The 24,519-nt window shown below is 37.6% G+C and overlaps 1 non-coding gene across 1 annotated transcript; it reads left to right on the top strand.

Moving 5' to 3' along the window:
* Positions 1-7,387: 7,387 nt before the first annotated feature.
* On the top strand, positions 7,388-7,497 carry LOC121237995. The gene has a single exon (XR_005935042.1). It is a non-coding gene; the product is annotated as a small nucleolar RNA R71 (small nucleolar RNA).
* The last annotated feature ends 17,022 nt before the right edge of the window (positions 7,498-24,519 follow it).

The following is a 24,519-nucleotide window of genomic DNA, read 5'->3' as shown; positions in this document are numbered from 1 at the left end:
GCACAAAGCGAAAAATTAGAGTACTCCGAACATGACTTAGTGTTCCAAGCATGAACACTATGAATTCAGATGGAACGGGGATGTGTGCGAAAATTAAGCAACGAAAAAAAAATAAAAGTGAGACAGGAAATGAATGGTGGGAGATGAGCAAGACTACACTTCTGATGTGCGGCTCAGCAAGCCAAGCAGTGTGTGTGTGCGTGTGATCAAAACACGATAGAAACCGAAAATGGAAGGAGACCCGCACGAGTAAGAACCAGCAGAACAGAGAAAAGAAAGAAGAATAACCATAAAGGAAAAAGAAAAGCCATAATAGAAGAAGAAATTACCAAGTTTTGTTCAAAAATCGAAAGAAATTGCAGTGGAGAAACAGTTTGAAATTCGAAACCCTTGAGTCGAGCGGACGGTGAAGATATGGAGAAGATGAGAAGAAGAAAAAAAATTGGATGAGAGGATCCGGTTGCAATGTCTGCCGAAGTGAGCCAAACCGATTCTTGAGTGTGGTGAGAGATGAAGATCAACTGCTAGGATTATGGGGGGTTGGTGCGCACGGTTAGTGTGATGTGCAGAAAAATGAGGTGCAGAGGGGAGAAATCATGGGGAAGAAAAACAATGCAGCAGAGGGAAACTCACCTAAACGACGCCGTCCGTCCCTCCACTTGAGCTCATGGGCTGGGCTTCGTCCTGACTTCAAAGGGGCTGGGCCTAAAGCCCAGTTATCTCATTGATGGCAGGAGTAGCTTGGATGGACAAAAGAAGATGGAGTTGGTAAAGTCACTTCATGAGAGGGTACGGCTTCAAATTGCCCAAAAGAATGAAAGAGTTGCTTCCCAAGCCAATAAAGGGCGAAGGCGTGTCATTTTTGAACCAGGAGATTGGGTTTTTGAGTTCACATGCACAAAGAAAGATTCCCAGCTCATAGAAGGACTAAGTTGCATCCTCAAGAAGATGGACCTTTCCAAATTCTTGAGAAAATTAATGACAATGCATATAAGGTGGATCTTCAAGGTGAGCATAATGTTTTTGCTGCCTTCAATGTTTATGATCTTTCTCCTTTTGATGTAGGTGAGGATTCATGGTCGAATCTTTTTTAGGAGAGGGGGAATGATGAGAACCAAGGTAGACCTACTCTTAAAAATCATTTGCAAGTCCCAAATGGGCCAATTACAATATCAAGAGCCAAGAAGATCAAGAAAGCAATGCAAGGATTGATACAATCCACTTGGGATGAAGCTAGCAAGAGCCCAACACTCAAGATGGGCTTGAAAGAATGAGAACTAGTTTTGATCCACTTGATTTAAGCTGTGGAAGACATGACTTAGAGATAGGGCCTATTGTTATTGGAGGCTTTCAATTTGGTTAAAGGATTTATTAGTTTAGAATAAATGGGCTTGAAGATGCTTGGCCCATATATTTCTTATGTTTTATTAATTAGGGTTTCAAAAGAACTTTTATTGTATGCACTTAAAGGGGGCGCCGGTCACATAGTATTTTGGCTAGGGTTAATTTTTCAGCTAAGGTTCTAGTGGAAAGGTCATGTAATATTCGGCCAAGGGCTTTTTGGGAAGAAGTCACTTTGGGCGACTAATTTTTGGCTTATTTAAGCTTGTAGCCTTGCAACACTTTGAGTTTTAAACGATATTGAATTTTCATTGTGAGTTAAGTTTACTCCTCTTGTTCTTAATTGAACTTTTGAACTTATCAAAGGTAAATCACAACCTTTGTGGCACTCTTCCTTGTAATCTGGGTTCTTGAGACATGTTCTTCAACGGGTCTAGATTTTAATATAATCTAGGTTCTTGAAACGAGTTCTCAACAAGTCTAGATTCTCCATCCATTGACTTGATTTTGGCTTTCTTGGGTGAGTTTCCAAATTGATTGTGGGTTCAATGGATTCCATTCTGATGAGTTCATATCACTCTCTTACACGACCACTTAGAGATTTCCTCTACTTTCTCACATTTTCTCTTGGTTTCTTTCCAACCAAACAAGTGGATTCCTTTTCAAGAGAAGTTTTCACCACCCTCAAGACTAGGAAAGGTAAGGATCGGTTTTTCTCTTAGTTCCACACACACAAGCCACTTTCTCAATCCAAAAGTGTGATTCAAATCTCATAAGATTTCGAAAATAATGGAACACACACACTTTCTACCCGATTTCTTGGAAAATGACTTAGGGTTATTAAGAAACCCTTGAAGCCAAATGGTGGGGGGGAGTTCATCCTCTAAATTTTCGGCCACACTCATGTATTTTCACACTTATTCTAGATTAGTCGAAGATACAAGGAAGTTGAAAGTTTTCTTGATTCAAAACCCTAGAAACCAATTGGTTTGGGACTTCTTAAGCCTTAGTGATAACCCTAGAAACCCTCACACACTCAAGAATATGGATGAGGGTTTTGGAACCCTATTTCTAACGAGTTATATTTCTATTTACAGCTTGCAATTTGTTTCATTTCGTGGATTTTTGTAGGTATACACTCAACTTACTCTTGGTTAATACTTGTATATATTTGTGTAAATCCTTTCATTGTTGTGTTTTCTTTGTTTGCTATCTCTTGATTGTTTGTTTGAATATGCTAATATGATCTTAAGTAAATCTATGGAATGAATTATATGCTTCAGATTTGTGATGAAAATGCCATGAAATACTCCTATAAGTTTCAGTTTTCACTTGATTATGGTTGATGATTTATGCAACATGATATTTTGGTTTGAATATGCCTTGAAAGTTTCGAACCTTAGCCAAAAACTATGATTTCATGATTTGTTTCACTATGCTTTGATTTCTACGTCATATGCTTGAAGTTTGGAACATGTTTAAGTAATGATTCTTCATGTTTTTGTGCCTATGAGTTTCGGTCTAAGCAAGTTTTCATGATTCCATGTATGCGTTTTGATGTCTCATGTGTTTCATGTTATCATGCCATGAATTGAACATGTTATGCTTAGTTATTTCATGCATGGTATTCCATATGTCATGTATTAAATGAAAGTACGTATGTCTTAAGTCTCATGTTACATGCATTTGGGGAAAAATGTTTTCAAAAAGTGTTTTCAAAGGAAAGAGTCTAAATGTTTTATCACGACCCCAAGTGCGAGGACGGGGGATTGTCATAGTGGAACTCCTCTGTCCACTCTAAAGTGCTTAAGAATGGAGTCTTAACCCCTGGGTCGACGAAAAATAGTCGAAAAGCCTCGAATGGATTCTTTTTAAAGGATGTTGGAGCGAGGAAGCGCCTAACGCTAGTGGGTGCATAAGGCATGTAACCCAATGAAATAAGGTCGAGTTAATATGATTCTCTATTTATGACGTATTTATCACAGTGCACGAACCATTATTAGTGCGGTAACTAGCAGGAACACGTGGTGCAAAGGGGAACCGTGTTGTGTCCACCCTACGAACAAGAATAAAAGCTCATATGATAAGGATTAGTCGATGTAAATCTTGTGATATGTTCTGATAAGAAAAGTTCAGATTAAAATCAACATGAAAAAGAAAGTCAAAGAAGTTTTTCGAAAACATTTAAAAGTCTCTGTTACAAGTTTTTTGAACATGGTCAAGTGCATAAGTCAAGTTTTGGTCAAGTCATATGTCAAGTACATGTCTATGCACTCATTTCATGATATACCTCTTGTACACTTGCGTTAACTATTATATGTTGTGTGATTGCTTGCCGAGATTTCTCAAAATCTCATTGCGTTAACCATTCACCAACCGGAATGTTAGATGTTATTATAGGTACCCCGGATTCCCAGGAATCATGAATCTAGATGGTTCTCTGGCAGAGGATGAGTATTCTATACAGGTTAGTTCCGACTTTTTGAAGTTCGATTGGTACATGACCAGTTGTCCGCTTATCTTAAGTAAACCTCGAAGCCCTCATCTGATCCAAGGGCAGTAGCCAAGGAATTAGAGTTGTCACCACCCGGACCTTAGAAGTCTCACGGAGTCTTTTGGTGTCTAGCTCCTAATGGGACATTAGCAATGAAGAGAACGGGAACCTAGTTATTTTGTGAAAAAAAAAAAAGGAAGAAAAAACTTATAATTTAGATCTCAGTTTTTGAGAAACAATGTTTTGAGGAGGTCCCGTGTTTTGAGAGATTAAACTTTACTCTATGTTTTTTCGGGATGTCGTATCTTCTGATACATATTTATGGTTATAGACAATGTGGGGATATGTTTTTTGTTAGTACGGTACCATGTGCTTTGCAATTGTTTATCGCGTTGCTTAGAATACTCGACTTTTCATTATTTTTTTCAGTGCTATGATATTGCATATTTCTAGTTTACTTAGGTGCATTGCATATTATCTGTCATGTACGAGGGGTGTTGTAACACCCCGCTTCCCAAAAAGACATTTTAGAATTTTTGGGAAGACAGTGTGCTACTACTAAACTTAAACTTAAAAGCTTTTCTTTTTTAACAAAACGCCAGATGCAAAAGATTTCCATAAATAACAAACTTCAATAAATGCTGAAAATCCAAAAATAAAGTCTGCGGAAGCACTTATTTAAAAAAATTACGGAAGTCTCATGTGCTTATCAAAATGATTTATTTAAACTATAAACCATAGAAATAATTATAGCATAATCTATCTAGGCCTCTGCCTCGCCTCCCGGGGTCAAGTCCTGTTCTGCAGTTTCATCCTCATAAATGTCATCATCACCTGGGGTAGTTTAAAAACATAAAAACAAACTAAATGAGTCGAATACTCAATAAGCAACACATCATACAGTAAACATAATAAACATAAAGTTTCTTGAAAAACGTGTATACTCACAAATACATATGTAATTAACGTGAACATGAACATGGACTTATATTTTCATTTATCATAGGCCATTACCCACTATTGACCCCCACGAGTTAGGGTTAGCGAATCTAAGTAGATTCCGATTCCGATTCTGCCCGTGGCCGCGGGTTATGGAATCCATACATAAGGAAGACATACTGGGTGCACTACCAGCATGCATGACCTGGCAATGCAATATGCCCATAACATAGGTACCGTTTTCATATCATAACATAGGCCGTTACATATTTCATCAAAACATACTTGCATACTTGTCATTTCATACATTTCAAAAGAAATCACATACATACTTGTCATATCGTATCATAGATTTCAAATGAAATCGCATTCTTTCATAAATATCGTGATACATGTTCCCTCACATAAACTCATGACTTTTCATAGATAATTTTATACATAACTCTCACATAAAATCATGCATTTCATAAATAATTTTATGAAATAACTCTTACATAAAATCATGCATTTAATAAATAATTTTATGAATAATCTCTCACATAAAATCATGTATCACTTTCCATAATTATTTTAATGCATAAATTATCACATAAGATCATTAATATTCATAAACTTTCACATAAAATCATAGATTTTCATAAATATATAATGATTGGATATGTAAAGAGGAGCTTCCAACGAAGGGCATACATGCAAAATATTTTTATAAAAGACATGTCGTTTACCGTACATACGTGTAAGGATATGATCATGCTACTTACCTTGTAGTGCTAATCCACTATTTTCGGCACATAATCGATCACCTATAAAATAAACACATAATTTACATAAATTTCTAATTAAACATGTGATTTTATTTAAAACCTAAAATACTAAAATAGTCTATATTTCCTAAACCTAGATTCTTTCTAGTACTAAAATATTCTCATATTTTCATCCTAAATAGGCATGGGTATTTTTGGAAAATCAACACAAGGGCATTTTTGTAATTGTGTCAATAACCTACGGAACCTAAACTACAACTTATACTTGTAGAGAAACAGAAGATACGAGAGAAAGAGAGACGTGCGATACTTCACCGAGAGGAAGAAGCAGTCGCGACGGTGGGTCTGGTGGCTGGGCACGGCGTCAACTCCGATGAGTGGCGGCTATGCAACTGAGAGTAAGAGAGTTATGAGAGAGAGAGAGAGAAACTGAATCTTAGAGAGAGAGATTACGGGGAGAAAGTTTACGCACCACGTAGTGTGCATGGGGCTTTGGGTGGTGGAGCTGGGCGACACTGGGTGGTGGAGGCTAGATCTTCGGCGTCATTTGTTGCTACCGAAGGTAGCGTCGCCGCCCAACAGTGGCAGAATGTGGCTCTCAGTTTGGGTGAGGATATCTCCTCTATTTCGGTGCAGTAAAACAGAGTATTGTCCGTGTGTTGGATGGGCGGTGGGCTGGCAGATATCGCCGGATGTGGTTGGCTTGGCCAAGCGACAGTGGTGGAGGGCATCGTTATGGAGGGTGTCGGCACGTTAGGTGGCTTCCGATCGGGGTCCTTGTGCTGTGTTAAAGGAGCTGGCAGTGGAGATATCGTGAGTTTGCTGTGAAGAAAACTGGTGGTTCTAGGTGATGTGGCTGTGGCTTTCGGTGGGCGTCACGGAGGAGGTCTTGGGTGGTCTGCTAGACGAATTGAGGGGAGTTGGTGGAAGAAGGCTGTGTGTTCGTGGCTTACGGAGTGTGGGCTGGCAGCGGCGTTGAGGAGAGGCTGGTGGTTGGACGAATGAGCCTAACTATATATATAGACTAGTGAAAACCCTAGTGAAGAAGGAGAAAAACGTGCGTGCATGGAAGTAGATTAGATTTCGTGCATGTTTGAAATACATAGAATAAAATCCGGTAGCTAGGAGTTATATTATAAAGAGGAAATAAGAATAGTGATCGTGTTTGGACTCTAACACACGTGTTTGGAGTAAAAAAAATAAAAAAATAAATAAAATAACAATAAAAACTACCAAAATAAAATAATAATAATGGAGCATTAACTCTAGGTTTAAAAAAATTTCATCTGATAATTCTCATATGAGCTTTAACTCATTTATTGAGTCAAAAAAAAATTTCTGTAATTTATCTCTAAAAAAATAGGATCGGGTCGTTACAGGTGTGTAGCCTTGTGTTACATGTCCTAGCGTTTCAGTCACCGTCCAATCCCAAGCAGGGGCTGGGGGCGCCATACTCAAGTAACAAACATTCATATACAAAACACACATTGTGCAATCCGAACCCTAAGATGGCTTCTTATTCCATTTTCATAACATGAATACATTCCATAGGCCATTCTATTCATACATTAGATAGTCATGCTAATAAGAGATTATATCACATGGAAGAAACATCAATATCACAAACATTCACATAAAACTAAGCAACCAACAAGTTCACATGACATATACACAAGATATCCAAGATGGTAAATTCCACCACTATTTGGATTTTCAGCAGGTCGTGACCTATTTGTACTCTCAGTAGCACTAGGTCCAATCCAAGTGTGAGTTTTTTCAACAGGCTCATTAAGATATTCTATGGCCTCATCTGAATTTTTCTGCAAAAACTAACTAAGCACCAGTTCTCATACCCATGGTGAGGACACATACTCAACAACTCCTTAAACCTCTCCCAAGCCTAATACAAAGCCTCACTATCCTTTTGTGTAAAGATGGAGATCTGCCTCTTCAAAGTATTGGTCTTATGTTGGGAAAAGTATTTGTTAAAGAAGACCTATGTCATCTCATTCCATGATCCTATTGATCATGGTCTTAGTGAGTACAACCAGTTCTTTGCTCTATCCTTCAAAAAGAAAGGAAAGAACTTAAGTCTCACAACATCATCTGTAACATTATGACTATGGAAAGTCGCAACTCTTCCTCAAACTCCCTGATGTGCAAATAAGGATTATCATTCTCTAAACCATGAAAGGTGAGAAGAAACTATATCATCCCTATTTTAAAATCAAGTTGACAAGTGTTGGCTGGAAACATGATGCATGATAGTGTTGATGAGTGTATGAAAGTGCACTCTAAAAACCCTATTATTGGACTAAAATGCTAAAATATGAATAGAAATCATAGGAATTAATGTGTATTCTTGAATTGAGTTTCTATTTACTTTGGGATACTCCTGAGTAGATTTTTATGTTTAATTTCAGAGTCTATAAAAGTGCAAGTCAAAACCCTGTCAAATTTAAAAGACTTTCAATTGGGCAAGACGTTGGAACAACCTTAGAACTTTCAATGAGTGTAGGACTCTTCAAATAAGGATAATGATGGGGTTTGAGAGTAATTCGGATAAAGAGAAAAAGTCAGTCCGAAATTTGCTAGAAGACAGCCTCTACATATTTTAGTATTTGATCGTAACCTTCAACTCAAATATCGGATTGATGCGATTCTTAATACTTTGGAAATCTATCTTAAAAGGCTACAAAGTTGTCTCTAATAAGGATTTCTAAATTCGAACTCATGAAGCTCATACGTGGCTACCAAGATGAGTCCTAAAATTTAGGCAATTTTGTATGCTGGAATATGAAAAAATTAGGATTTCTTTCCTACCCTATATAAGCATTTCATTTTGTTATGGATTGAGGAAGTGCTAGAGTGGAAGGATTGTAGTCTGGAGTGGAAGGGGGCAAGGTGTGATGAGGAGGGAAGCTTCTGCTATGAGGAGGGAAGCCTCTGTGTTGTGTTCATAAGTCAAAAATGGAAAGGTGGTTAATGACAGTTAGTTGTGTGCGAGAAGCTAAGAACGGCGTTGTGTGATGTAAAATTAGTTTCATTCTTTTAATAGAACGTTGTCGTTTAATAACTTTTCTTCTTATTAATTGTAAATGCAATCATTTTTACTTACGGGAACTACAATAAGTGTTGTTTAAACACTACCGTTTTGTTCAAACAATTACTGTAAATAGAAGACTTGGGGGGAAAAGTCCCCGCCGGATAATTCATGCAATTACAGACTCGCCTCTTCTATCTTCACTTCATTCTTCTTCCTCACCCTAATTCTGGAGAGTGACTTCTCGAATAAGTCAGTTTGGGTCCATTACAGTTGGTATCAGCCATGGCAGAAGGAACGTGTTCATATGCTCAAATAGTTGATTCAATGAATCATTTACGGCAGCAATTGGATCGACAACAAAAACAAATCGAGGATGCGATTGGTTTATTGTTGAAGCAGCAAGAGGCTGCCAGATCGGAAAGAGAAGCACAAGATAAGAAGTTTTAGGAGGTTTTACAACAAATCTCAAAGATTTCGTGTCATGATTCTGAGGATTCTGGTAACACACATCAAGATAATCAAGAGCAACAAACGCTGCACAGAAACGAAGATATGGAGGAAGGCATGGAAGGAATGCGTAACATAGAACTTGTGGATAGAGGTTTTGTAAGAGGAATTAAGTTAGACTTTCCTCGCTTTCATGGTGGTAATCCATCACCATGGATTTATCGTGCGAATCAGTACTTTCTGTACATCAGGTCCCTCTTAGTCAACATATTTTCATTGCTTCATTCCACATGGATGATGAGGCTTTGGTTTGGTTCCAGGATGCCAGTGAGGTAGGAACATTCCACTCTTGGGAGGACTTCATCAAAGCTGTTCAAATTCGATGATCCAATGGAGTCAATTACTCAACTCAAGCAGGTTAGTACAGTTAATGATTACAAAGCTGAATTTGAGATGTTTTCCAATTGTATTAAAGGTTTGTCAGAGAAGAATAAGTTGAGCTGCTTTTTGAGTGGCCTACGTGATGAGATTAGGCTACCTGTGAGGATGTTAAATCCTTCATCTTTGAATGATGCGTTTGGCTTAGCCAAAATTCAAGAACAATATGTGATGAGTATAAGGAAGCCTTGGAGAAATTCACTTACTGATTCGAGTACGTTTAGTCCAGAGTCGAGTATGTTGAAGTCTAGGCAGCCTCCTTCAATTTTAGGCACACCGAGGGTTCCACCTTTAGCCAAGTTTCTTTATCATAAGGTCTCTAAGTCTCAAATGGTGGAGAGGCGTAAAAAAGGCCTTTGTTATTTCTGTGATGACAAATGGCAGCCTGGTCATAAGTGTGCCAAACCAAAATTATTTCTGTTAGAAGGTATGGAATTTGATGATTCCAGTTGTAAAATGGATGCTGATACTAGTGGTGAAGTGGTTGTTGAGCCTGTGGAAGCTGAAGCTGAAATACCTTCTATCTCATTTCAGTCTATGGTTGGAGCTGGGGGACCTAAGACAATGAGACTTATTGCTTCTATAGGCAAGAAAAAGTTGGTCATCTTAATTGACACTAGCAGTACACATAATTTTGTGGATACTGCAGTGGCTGCTTGATGTAAGTTGCCTGTGCAATTGGGCCAGACTATTCGTGTTAAGGTGGCTAATGGCCAGCTTATTAACAGTACTGGCAAATGTAAGGTTGTTTCCTTGTTAATTCAGGGCATACCATTCATAGTAGATTTTTTTACTCTCCCTTTGGGAGGATGTGATGCAGTTCTTGGCATTCAATGGTTATCTACATTAAGTCCTATTCTCTGGGATTTTGTGAATATGAATATGCAATTTCAGTGTATTGGTCAGAAAGTTTCCTTGAAAGGATTGACACCACCTCAGTCTGATCTTATTGATGATGATGAGTCTTTTAAGACCTTTGGCTGTGGCAGCAAAGGATTTTTTTTTGCAGTTAGTTGCTTGTGACTCCAGTGAGTTTTCAGCTTTGCAAGATGAACAAGTGCAGCAGCTTTTACAGCAGTATAAAGATGTTTTTTATGAACCTACTGGTTTGCCACCCAATAGATTCCATGATCACAAGATTAACTTGAAGCCAGGCACTTCTCCTATTATTGTTAGGCCCTATAGATATCCATTTTTTCAGTAAACAGAAATTGAAAAAATTGTTAAGGAGCTCTTGGCTTCTGGTGTTATACGGCCTAGTCAATCACCCTTCTCTCCTGTTTTGCTAGTCAGGAAGTCTGATAGCACTTGGAGAATGTGCATTGATTATAGGGCGTTAAATGAAGTCACTGTTAAATACAAATACCCCATTCCTGTTGTGGATGAGCTCTTGGATGAACTTTCAGGTTCTACAATTTTTTCTAAATTGGATCTTAGGGCAGGTTATCATCAAATACGCATGAGGGACAAGGATGTTCATAAGACTGCTTTCAGAACTCATGAAGGGCATTATGAATTCCTTGTAATGCCTTTTGGCCTTACTAATGCTCCTTCAACCTTTCAGGGCCTTATGAATGAAGTTTTCAGACCATTCCTTAGACAGTTTATCATTGGTTTTTTTTATGACATACTAGTTTATAGCAAATATATGCCATCTCATTTAGTTCATCAAGCTACTGTGTTGCAAACATTACAACATCATCAGCTTTATACTAAACAATCGAAGTGTAGATTTGCATGCCAGGAAATAGAGTATTTGGGGCATCTGATTTCAAAGGAGGGAGTGAGAGCAGATCCTAGGAAATTGGAGTCTATGGTTACTTGGCCAATACCTAAAAACCTGAAGTCATTAAGAGGTTTTTTATGATTGACAGGTTACTATAGAAAATTTATTAGGGGCTATGGTCAGATTGTTGCTCCTTTGACATCTTTGTTAAAAAAAAGATGCTTTTGCTTGGACAGATTCTGCTACTAAGTCTTTTGATGCCTTGAAAGTTGCTGTCACAAGCCCTCGTGTTCTTGCTCTACCTAATTTCACTAAGTGTTTGTCATTGAATGTGATGCTTGTGCTACTAGTGTGGGAGCAATTTTGATGCAAGATCAAAGACCATTAGCTTTTTTGAGTCAGGCTTTGAAGGGCAAGAATTTAGCTCTACTTACTTATGAAAAAGAGTTCCTAGCCTTAGTGCTAGCTGTTAAGAAATGGAGGCCATACCTTTTGGGAAGTGCTTTGTGGTCAGAACTGACCACCATAGCCTTAAATATTTACTTGAGCAGAAAATTGGCACTGTTACACAGTAGAGATGACTTTCTAAACTCCTTGGCTATGAGTTTACAATTGAGTATAAGAAAGGTGTGGAGAACAAGGTGGCTGATGCCTTGTCTCGCAAAGATCAGGTTGATGTAGTTGGAGAGCTGGCAACTTTATCATATCCTATACCAACATGGCTTTCAGAATTAAAAGTAGCTTATGATGCAGATCAGGCTATACAGAAACTAATCACTGCATTGCAACTTGATCCTATTCTAATTCTTCATTTAAACTGAGGCATGGCATTTTGTTTAAGAAGGACATAATTTATGTGCCTGATTCTCTGTCCTTGAAATAACAAATTTTAAATTACTTGCACTCTAGTCCTGTTGCTGGCCATTCTGGATTCCACAAATGTTTGCACATAGCAAGATTAGAATTTTATTGGCCTGGTCTCAAACATGATGTTAAGCAGTTCATTCGAAAATGTGACACCTATCAAATGAATAAGATTCAAAATGTCCTTCTAGTGGAGTTTTTACAACCCTTACCTATTCCTGAGCAAATATGGACTGATCTCTCAATGGATTTTGTTGAAGGGTTGGCCATTCCCAGAGGGTATTCTGTCATTATGGTGGTAGTGGACAGATTATCAAAGTATGCCCATTTTATGCCTTTAAAACATCCATTTACAACTGCTCAAATGGCCTCATTGTTCTTCAATAATGTTTTTAAGTTACATGGTTTACCTAAAACCATTGTTTCTGATCGTGGCTCAACATTTACTAGTTCATTTTGGAAAGAATTTTTCAGATTGCAGGGAGTTAATCTTTCCTATTCTTCAGCTTATCACCCTGAAAGTGATGGCCAAACAGAAGCTGTCAACAAATGTCTTGAACATTTTCTGAGGTCTTTTCTGGTGACAAACCAAAGCTATGGGTGGATTTGCTTTCATTAGCTGAATGGTGGTATAATTCCACATTTCACACTTCCACAAAGCTAACTCCATTTAAAGGTGTGTATTGGGTTTCTCCAATTAGACTTCAGGCTTATATTCCTGGGTTGACTTCCAATAGACAGTGGACCAGCTCTTGCAAACTCGAGAACAGATTTTTCTTACACTAAAGTTCAATTTATCTCTGGCTCAAGATAGAATGAAGTTTTATTATGACAAGCATAGAACTGACAGGGAATTTTCTGTGGGGGATTGGGTTTATCTTAAACTTTAACCCTATAGACAGCAGTCTGTGGCAGCCAGAAGGAATCTTAAACTTTCACCTCAATATTTTGGGCCATTTCAGGTCACTCATAGAGTTGGCAAAGTGGCATATCGTTTATGTTTACCCTCAGATTCACTCATACATCCAGTTTTTCATTTTCTGTTTTGAAGAAAAAAATTGGTGATCAGTTTACACCTCTCTCTACTTTACCTCCAATTGACTTGCAAGGGGAGTTAAGGCCTCAACCTGTGAAAATTTTAGAGAGAAGGAGTGTCAAGAAGGACAATAGAGCATTGGTGGAAGTCTTGATTCAATGGGAAGGTGCTGGAGTGGAAGATTGCACATGGGAACCTTACTGGCAGCTTCGGCAGCAATTCCCTCACCTTGTGGGCAAGGTGCTTTAAAGGGAGAGGGTGTGTTATGGATTGAGGAAGTGCTGGAGTGGAAGAATTGCAGTCTGGAATGGAAGGGGGAAAGGTGCGATGAGGAGGGAAGCTTCTGCGATGAGGAGAGAAGCCTCTGTGTTGTGTTCATAAGTCAGAAATGGAAAGGTGGTTGATGACAATTAGTTGTGTGCGAGAAGCTAAGAACGACGTCGTGTGATGTAAAATTAGTTTCATTCTTTTAATAGAACGTTGTCGTTTTATATCTTTTCTTCTTATTAATTGTAAATGCAGTCGTTTTTACTTACAGGAACTACAATAAGTGTTGTTTAAACATTGCCGTTTTGTTCAAATAATTACTATAAATAGAAGACTTGGGGGGGGGGGGGGGGGGGGGGGGGGGGGGGGGGGGGAAGTCCCCGAAGGATAATTCATGCAATTACAGACTCGTCTCTTCTCTCTTCACGTCATTCTTCTTCCTCACCCTAATTCTAGAGAGTGACTTCTCGAACAAGTCAGTTTGGGTCCATTACACATCTGCACGAAATTTGGAGTTTTTCAGAAGGGAGACGGCTCAGTTTGAAGAAGGAAGATCTGAAATTAATTTTCATGGCCGTCGTTTGCTTTATTTTTCTCTCGAGATTTTTGTTGTACATTATATTTATGGGTAACTAAATTCTCAAGTAGGCTAGGGATGAACTTGCACCGTAGATGGTATTTTTAATTTATTTTTAATTTTTGTACTTGATTTTCAATTACTAAAACTCTTTTGTTTTATCATTTTCAATTCATTGTTGATATTTTCTTCTCCGAATAATCATAAAATTTATTCTGTTTATAAATTCAGTCATGCTTTTTCTATTAAATGGATTGGTTCTTTGATTATGTTTGGATCAATTATTTATCTATATTGATTCAATTCTTTGCTGCAATAATGCTCTATGAATATATTATCATCGTTGGATTTTCTCAGTAGGGATAATAATTTACATGTTTTAAAAGTGGTGAATGATTTTTCAAAGGGTTACATTTAGTTTAATTTTGCTTTATAAATCTATACCTTCCGATTGTGAATTTTGGAAATTGAGTTCCCAATTGAGTTATTCAATGAATTAAGAATAATTAAAATATAGGATTTGTGCAAGGGATTCCTGGCACTTTGTTGTTCATCAAATTTGAATACTTTTTCCATTAGTTTCTTTGTGCCTTTGCTATTCTTTTAATTTGTCTCTCTGTGGAATCGACACCTCAAAGATGTGCTACAACTACTGCGTTATTCTTTGGGCTTAATCAAGTGTGGTTGTGCATGTAGGATGAAGGTAATCCTAAAGAGTTCTAATGGGTTGACTTTTGTGTTCACTCATTTCTTCGGAACTAGATGTGTCAAGTAAAAGATTTAAAAATTTTGATTCTGACTCTATCAACTGGCCTACAAGCAAATCTACCTAAGGCGTCTCTATATCTATGCATGCAAGGTAACCAAAAAACTAAAAAAAATACTATGAAAAAAAAGAGAAAAAAAAAAAAGCAATGCAGCAGGCTAAACGAGAGGGAACGACGTTACCGCCTTTACAATATGCTGAAGTAAATTATGCCTTCTATCGATTCTTGCACCGTACTCCCCAACAACGGTGCCAAAATTTGATTATACCCAAACTATTATGCAGTGGTATAGTATAGGTCAGGGTGTCAATCCACAGGGAATCAGAAGAAACTCTACAAGATGCAAGCTTAAGGGAAAATATTAAATGACAATATAACAAGAATATGAAAATTCTACCTAAAGCACTCAATTAAAATAAGATTAGGGCATGGATAAAAAGGCAAGTAAAGGTTCAGGCTTCTATTAACCGAATCCAATACTCTGACTTTTTCAATCAAAATTATATACACAATTAAGAATTATAGCATCAAATTTCTAATTGAAAGATATGACATTATATTCATTTACTTTCTTAAAGTTAATTCTACAATCTATTCTCCATTTACAAACCATGGTTTTTATATATAAAAATGAATATCAGATTTAAAGACGACACTATGTTCACAAACAATAGTGTAGCAAAAGATCATATCAATGACCTGAAAAACAACTATTAAGTCACAATCATATATTCATAATCATATAGCTCAATGAAATTAAATTATAGCAAGATTTAATATAATTGTCTCAAACTTATAAAAATTCAAAACAAATAGAGAATTCAATCCTAAAATCTTAAACAATAAAACTTAATCTCTGAATTGAAATAAAGTCAAAGTATTTCACCAATCAATTTCTACCTTAGGCTTTATCCAAGATTTAGTTATCCATGAAAGAATTAAAAACTATAAATGATATTTCTCTTCTCCCGAACTATGCTGTCCGTCCATGCCCTTCTCTAAAAAAGTATTCTATTTGCAAATAGTCCTCCTCGTTGAAGAGTCTTCCCACTTTGAGAGTCTTTGTTGAAGAGTCCTATCCATTGGTTTGAAGAGCTTCCTTGCAGTTTGAAATTGAAGAGTCCTAATTCATCCCCCGCCCCAGTACATCCTCACCAATCCATCCTTATCACAGTATCTAATTCACTTGCCTACCTACCAACCCATCATTATCACGTCATTCCAAAAGTAAGTGTTTTTCTTTTTTTTTCTTTTTCTTTTTTTGAAAAATAATTGTTTATCCAATCCGTCCACCAACTTCTTTTTCCACCCAATATCCATTATCTTCAAAAGTCCTCCTCTAATTTAAATCTTGGCCTTTAAAATCCAAATATTGTCAATGGCTTTGCATCTTTCTTTTAATGGGCTTTGGCTCTCATTTGACTGGGCTGTGACATCCTCTTTTATGGATTTTGCAATTAAATATAAAAATGTGCTTAGGAGTATCCCAAAATATATAGAAACTACATTCAAGAATAAAAATTAATTCCTATGATTTTTATTCATATTTTAGCATTCTAGTCCAATAATTTGGTATTTAAAGCCCACTTCCGTACACTCATCAGGTGACATGATCTCACAGCTTGATTTCCTTCACATTTCCATCTCATAGTTCCTCTTGGTGTCAAGTGTCCATTACTATTCATCAAGTGTTGCTAAGATCTTGCCAAGTGTCCAAATAAAACTTTTCTAACCTATTTTAGACTTTCCACACTTTGATTTTGAAAATAATGCACTTGGTGCAACTATCGAGATTATTATTCACTCCGAAAAAGTAAAAAATAAACTTTGCACTGAAAGTTCCAAAATTAACCTACTAACCTAATAGTGCAATTCGTTAATAAACTTTGACCAAAGAGGTTTTGCATTTTTTAAATAGTGGCAGCATGCCTTCGGGGTTAAATCATACTTTTATTGCTTTGGTTCCGAAGGTAAACTCTCCTAAATCAGTTAATGAATTCCGCCCAATTAGTTTATGCAATGTATGGTATAAACTAATTTCTATGGTTTTAGCCAATCGATTGAAATCCGTTTTGACGAAGATGGTCTCTTGGAATCAAAGTGCTTTTATTCCTGGATGTTTAATCACTGATAATGTCATGATAGCTTATGAGCTTCTTCACTCAATGCATGCTAGGAAGAAAGGCAGGGAAGGGTGCATGGCCATTAAATTAGATATGTTTAAAGCTTATGATAGGGTGGAGTGGGATTTCTTGGAAGCAATTCTAACTCGTTTGGGGTTTGGTGCTCATTGGATCAAGTTGCTTATGACTTGTGTTAAGTCAGTCACTTATTCTGTTGTGATTAATGGAAAACCTGGAGATGTACTTGTACCCTCAAGGGGGCTGCGACAAGGTGATCCTTTGTCCCCGTACTTGTTCTTACCATGTGCCGAGGGCCTTAGTAATTTGCTCTAGCAAGCTGAACTGAAGGGTATGATTAAAGGGGTGGGTGCAGCTAAGGGAGGCATAAGGATCAACCATCTCCTTTTTGCTGACGACTATGTTATTTTTTGCAAGTCTATGGAAGTAGAATGGTTCAATTTACTCCAAATTTTACACATGTATGAAGTGGCTTCTGGGCAAGTGCTAAACAGACAAAAAACTTCAGTTCTTTTCAGCTCTAATACAAGGGCTTCTGTGAAGGAATGTATTCTCCAACACACTGAAGGAGTTGTTTGTGATAATTACAATAAATATTTAGGTTTACCTACTGTTGTGGGCAAATCAAAATATGATACTTTTAAAGGGCTCAAAGACAAGGTTTGGAAGAGGGTCACGAGTTGGAAGACAAAACTTCTATCAACTGCAGGAAAGGAAATCTTGATAAAGAGTGTTCTTCAAGCAATCCCGGCATACACAATGAGTGTATTCAGACTTCCAAAAGGTTTGCTCAAGGAAATTGAACAGTTGTTTGCAAAGTTTTGGTGGAATCATAGCTAAGATAATAAAGGAATACATTGGACAGGTTGGTCAAAACTTGGTTCTGTCAAGAGTGTGGGAGGTTTGGGCTTTCGAGATCTTAATTGTTTTAATAGAGCGCTACTGGCAAAACAGGTATGGAGGTTCATTCAAGATCCTTCCTCCTTGGTTGCTCGGGTATTTAAACAAAAATACTTTCCATCTTGTCATGTATTGAAGGCAAAAGTGGGATATTGTCCCTCACACATATGGAGAAGTTTATGCTCAGTTTTGGACTTGGTTAAAAGGGGGTATGTTTGGCGAGTTGGAAATGGAAAGCAAATTAAGATTTGGAAAGATAAATGGATCTCCATCCCAACTACTTTCCAAATTCAAACCCCAATTTGTCATTTGAATGCTGAAGCTACTGTGGATGAACTTATAGATGAAGACACAAAGACATGGAAACGAGATGTGGTATATTAAATTTTTAGAAGGGAGGAGGCAGATTGTATTTGTAGATTACCCATTTGCTATCGAGGTATGGAGGATCAGGTTATATGGGGTTTAACAGCAAATGGTTTATTCACAGTAATATCCGCCTACTTTACTGATTTTGGAATGAAGAATCAGAGTATCGGTCAGGCTTCTATATCTTTGCATGATTCTAAGATATGGAAGAAGGTGTGGACTTTGGACTGCACAGGGAAGGTAAAGCAGTTACTGTGGAAGGCTTTAAACAATATTTTACCCACAAAAGAATCTATGTTCAAAAGAAGGATAGTGGAAAATGCATTATGCCCGATTTGTCAACTGGCTGAGGAATCTGTGTTACATGTTATGTGGCTATGTCCTGCGTCTATGGATGATTGGGGGGAGTTGATTAGTCCTTTACAGAAGTGGAAACAGAGTTACGCTAATTTTAAATCCTTATGGGGTGATCTGGTTTCAAAATTAGATGATGGTATTATGAATATAGCGGCTGCTGTTTTTCATGGCATTTGAAAGAGGAGGAATGAGTTTATGTTTAGAAACATGTTTAGAAGCCCTTCTATTCTATTTCAGTTGGCCATTTAGGATGCTGTAGTGCCTGCCATTCAAAGTTCACAGGTCCCGAATGAAGACATGCTAGAAGTGTCAGCAGTGAATAATACTGCACAAGGTTGGATCCCACCAGATATTGGTTACTTTAAAGTTAATGTTGATGCTGCTTATGTCCAAGAAAGTGAGAGATCATTGTGGTGAAGTACATGCAGTTCTTGTTGCCTCCAGAAGTGGTATCCCATCTGCTGTTATAGCATAATGTTAGGCTCTACTTAGAGCTGTGACCTTGTGCCACGAACTCTGTTTGAGGTGTGTCCAATTTGAGGGTGATGCAAAATTGGTTGTCGGTGCTGTTAATAGGATCTCTGTTGATTGTTCTTGGTATGGTCAACTCATTGAGGATATAAAAGGTGCTTTGATGGATTTTCAGTACTGGTCTGTTATGCATGTGAATAGACATAGAAATCGAGTAGCGGATGCTGCTGCAAAGTTAGGACTAAAGTTAAATTCTGAACAAGTGTGGTTAGAGGAGGAACCTACTGAGGTTACTCTGTTTGTTATTCTTGATAAATCATCTTGTATTCTTTGATTTATGAATGGAAGTTTCATTTCAAAAAAAAATAGTGCAATTCGTTTATCAAAATTCAACTCCAAAGTGCTTCAAAATAATCAAAATGCTTTTTCAAACAGACGTTTCGTTCGAAAATTGAAAATGAGTTTATTATGACATAAGATCCTAAATATTCAAAAAAAACTAATGGCACAGACTGCATGCCATCCTGACACTTCTAACTACCTCAGATAAATAAAATTGCATTTTTTGCCTCATAGTGATTGGCAACACTAAGTATGCTAACAGAACAAAACCTACGCAATTGGTCGAGACCTGAAAACTTACAAAGTTTTCACGAGGTTGTAAGCCTTTAGAAATTTCACTATTGAATTTCTAGAGGGCTGTTACATCCTCCCATCCTAACATAAAAGATTTTGTCCTCGAAATCGACATGTAATACCGCACCTAAAAAGCCCATTAGGACTTGACCTTAGCACCCATGATCCTAGTTAGTATTGTGATTTTTTTTAAGAAAAAATCTAGAGTTTATTATTAGCATGCGAATCACACAATGAGTTTAGTTAGAGCTACTGAAGGATTCTAGTATTTCATTTTATTTTTATTTTTAGAATAACTACCAAAAAGCCAATACTGGTATGACACTTGGCACCATTGATGGACTAAGCTGAAAGGAGTTTTGGTTGGACTGAAGTAGCCCAAGAATGGCTTACTTAGGGTCCTAAATCACTAAGGATGTGATGGACCTAAGAAAGACTTGATATTTGGACCCAAACTTAGTAGGCCTTTGAGGCCGCCATAGATAAGCCTCTAAAATCTGGACATAAGGTCCATACAATAACCCATGCCAAAGCCCACATCCAAGGCCTATACAAATGGCCCAACAATCCCAACCATAAGGCCTAAAAAGCCTTGTCTTTCATTTTATCCTTCCAAATGAGGTCCACATATACCATACTATTGGTTTCCCTCAAGCCAAAATGAACCAAATGCCCCTAGGGTTCCCACCCAACCATAGTTAAGCTTCTAACTTTAGTTAAGAAGCACTATTCATCTCACACATGAGTAGTAACCTCAAAACCATGATGTTTGCATAGTTTTCTTTAAAATGTTTTTGTCTCATTTATCAAGAAAGGGGGCATTTACTCTCCCTTCTCTCTCTAGAAAAAAATTATCTCCCTTCTCTCTAAACTCCCTCCACAAATCTAGTTAGAGGGGGTGGGAGCTTCGGCTCCCTTCCCCATCCCTCCCTATCTCCTCCCTCCTCCTCTAAATAGTAACAAGTCAGTTACTATTCATGCCACAACACCTCACTCATGGACTAGACCTAGCAAAGGGCGAAATACTTCCAAGAAACCAAACCAAAACTCAATTACTTCCCTAGGAAATGTAGTTGGATGCAAACCGAGTGACCTTAGTTCTTCAAGGATTTCATGCTTCTCATTAAGCAACCTCCACACGCCACCACCCTTGCCCTCCAATCCCTAAGAGGTCCCTCAAGGCACTCAAAAACTTGTTGACCATTTATCCCCCAAAGAAATGCCAAACTGATTGGCAATAGAAGAAGGTTGCACATGTCACTTGGCAACCACCTTCATTTCACTTCCTTTCATGACCTGCACTCATATGATCACTTGGCACCCAATCCAGCTTCCTTCCACCACCTGAAAAGCCATCAAATGAAGGTCATCATACCTACAAAACAAAGTCAAAGAGATGAGACAAACAAATGAGTAAAAACTGGACAGCTAGGGGTGATTCAAATCCGTCGGCTAGCTTGATCTCACCTTGAATGATTGTTTCGATTTTTCTTCTTATTTCTGAACCAAGCCAGCCCTGCACCCATAGAGTCATTGTAGCACCTGGTCTTGAAGGAGTCATGAGAAAAGAAACACTATTCAACCCTCACTCCACTGCCCACTTCCACCAATCCCAAGCCTCTTCTTCATCCAAACCCATGCCCCTCACCCTCCATGAAGCCCTATAAATACCTCCTTCACCTTCTCACTTCCTCACACCACTCCTCAAAGCTTTCTTTTGAGTTCTTATGTGACGCCCCCAACCTCCACTTGGGATGGAATGGAGACTTAGAGCGTCGGGACATACAACACAATGTTGCATACCCCCGTACATGACAGTTATTATGCAATGCATCCTAGTATGCAATTAGCAGTATGAAATAATTGCAGCGGAAATAAAGGTAAAAGTATAACTTCTGCCAGAATAACTAAAAACATCCCAATTCATTAGTGATCATCAAGTTCAAAGTACCAAATGTAGCATAATCTTAGAACAATTAAGGGTCAAAGTCAAATCATCCGCTACTTGCGTTCTAAAGCATGAAGGACTTGGGCTATAAACATAAAGATTAAATCCAATCTCCTCTCAAGATTCGACTCCTCCTCAATCAGTCAGATCCAGCACTCCTCTAACTCTTCCTCCTCAAGACCGGACATAACTTCTACCATTCCAAGATTGGAAGTGGTCCCACAAGGGGTGAGATTTACTCAAAATCTCAGTAAGTTAAACAACCAACGTGCACAAAAATAAATTAAGCATGAAGAATGATAAATATGCAATGCATGAAATGCAGAAAAATAGTATGCATGACTCCATCCAAATTCCTTAACATTTTCAGATAAATGGAGACACATGTTTTCATTCAATGAACATTTTTACTTCTATTTTTGAAAACACAACTTCATCATAAATTTTCATCATTATTAACAATTCATATAACATCATAATGTGTGGTAACGTCACAATTCCCCATATGCATTGTAAGTACTTGCCGATAACCGTAGTACAACTCATATTGAGACTACGTTGTCTATAGACTCATTCTCAATGCATTGGTAAATATAACATAACATCATAACGTATACACCTACCAATATTAGGTGTCATAACATATTGACTTCGCTCCGACGTTTTTTAAAAAGAACTCATTCAAAGCCTATTGACTGTTCTTTGTCAACCCAAGGGTTATCACTCCATTCTTAAACACTTTAGAGTGGACAATGGAGTTCCATTAGGATAATTGCCCACTCTAACCTTTGGGGTCGTGACAAAAATTATTTTCATGTTATGCTTGAAAAATATTTTTCATGATATGTGCATATGTAGCAAGTTTTCCTGCAAAAATAACATTTTGATGGGAACCAAGGTGGGCCTAGTCTTAAAGATCATTTGCAAATTCCAGATGGGCCAATTACAAGATCAAGGACCAAGAAGATCAAGGAAGCAATGCACGTATTGGTGCAATCCACTTGGGATGAAGCTAGCAAGAGCCCAACACTCAAGATGGGCTTGAAAGAAGGAGAACCAGCTTTGATCCACTTGATTCAAGCTGTGGAAGACATGGCTTAGAGATAGGGCCTATTGTTATTTGAGACTTCAAATTTGGTTAAATGATTTATTTTATTAGTTTAGAATAAGTGGGCTTGAAGATGTCTGGCCCACACGTCTTATTTTCAATGAACTAGAGTTTTCAAGAAGGCCTTGTATTTTGGCCAAGGGCTTACTTGGAAAGTTACTTTTAGGAATTAGGGTTTTAAGAGGTACTGTAGCATTACTGTAGCCGTACTGTAGCCGCGGTACTGTAGCGTGACACTGTTCATCAGGGGCATTTTGGGTAAAATGGGGCTTTATTTTGGCTAGGGTTTTAATTAGGTTTAGTTTAAATACTCCTTGTAGCCTCATTTGAAGATCAGACAATATTGAATTTTATTTGTGAGTTGAGTTTTCTCCTCTTGTTCTTGATTGAACTCTTGAACTTATCAAAGGTAAATCACAACCTTTGTGGCGTTCCTCCTTTGTAATCTGGGTTCTTGAGACGGGTTCTTCAACGGGTCTAGATTTTAATATAATCTAGGTTCTTGAAACGGGTTCTCATCGGGTCTAGATTCTCCATCCTTGACTTGATTTTTGGCTTTCTTGGGGAGTTTTCAAATTGATTGTGGGTTCAAGGGAATTCATTCCCGCGGGTTCATATCATTTGGTATTCAGAGCAAGGTTTCCAATCAGGTCTGATTCTATCTTTTAATTTCTTGCATCCTTAAATTTAATTCTAGGGCTACATTGTCCTAGAGTTGCCAAAAAAAAAAAAAAATTACAGAAACGAAAAGTAGGCTGCCAAAATTCTAAGGGTTTTGGGTTTGGCTGAAATTTGCATCACCTAGGGTTTCAAAATTCTAGGGTTTAATGCATATCTGAGTTTGTCATTTGCTTGGAATGCCGTTCCATTGATTCTCTTCCATTTCGTTGTCAATTCTTGTGTGCTTCAATTCAATTGCTTGATTTTTACAATTGAGTATTTCTGTTTGTGATTGAATTAGAAAAAAAGAAAAGAAAAGAAAAGAAAGGAAAGGAAAAGAAAAGAAAAGAAAAGAAAGGAAAAGAAAAGAAAATTCGAAAAAAAAAAAAAAAAAAAAAGGCGAAGAAGATAAGGAGAGGTAGCATATTTAAAGGTTGCTACATAGTTACAACAAATACAAAGAAAAATATTTGTTGATTGAGTTTTGTGCTCAAAGGGGCTGAATACATATTTGTAGTTGGTATCTTCTTCTATAATTACTCTTTCCCTCATATAAATTCCTTGAGTCCCGTGTCGTTTTATTCCTTCCTTGTTTCTTGTTTCTTGGATCTATATTACTAGGTGGAATAATACAAGGTTGTATTGTCTTGATTTAGTTCAACTAGTTCTTAAAGAACTTGAGCGGGAAAACTATTGAGGTAAAAGGCAAGAGAGTGTGAGACTATTATCGGGGAAAAGCCAATTAGGAGTGAAACACGAGTGGAATGCCATTATTCGAGCGTAAACACGTAAGGGAGTGTGTGAGGTTTTTCCAATAACATTCATTTGTGCAGCACTTTACAATGTCTCATCGGAGTGGCTCTTCATCAAAGAGGATGGTAGATAACTCATCATTTGTGTTGCAATCCATGCAACAACAGTTTGAGCGGTTGAACTTGGTGTTAGGTGAAGTGAGGGATAGGATGGATCATCAAGAAGTGGTAATTAGAAATTTACAAGGCAGGAGAGATAGGAGGAGGAGTGAACCTTGTATTGAACATAACTGCAAGAATGAAGAGTATGGTGAGTCTCTTGTTGCCAGGCATGCTCTCAATATACAAATTAAGATGGATGATACAGAGAAGCAGAGCGAGAACATTTTTCATACTAGATGCCACATCAACAACAAGGTATGTAGTATGATCATTGATTTACGGAGTTGTATTAATTTGGCTAGCACTACT

The sequence above is a fragment of the Juglans microcarpa x Juglans regia genome, chromosome 6S (genome assembly GCF_004785595.1).
Source record: "Juglans microcarpa x Juglans regia isolate MS1-56 chromosome 6S, Jm3101_v1.0, whole genome shotgun sequence".
Lineage (NCBI taxonomy): Eukaryota > Viridiplantae > Streptophyta > Magnoliopsida > Fagales > Juglandaceae > Juglans > Juglans microcarpa x Juglans regia.
This window is presented reverse-complemented; position numbering and strand designations above follow the sequence as displayed.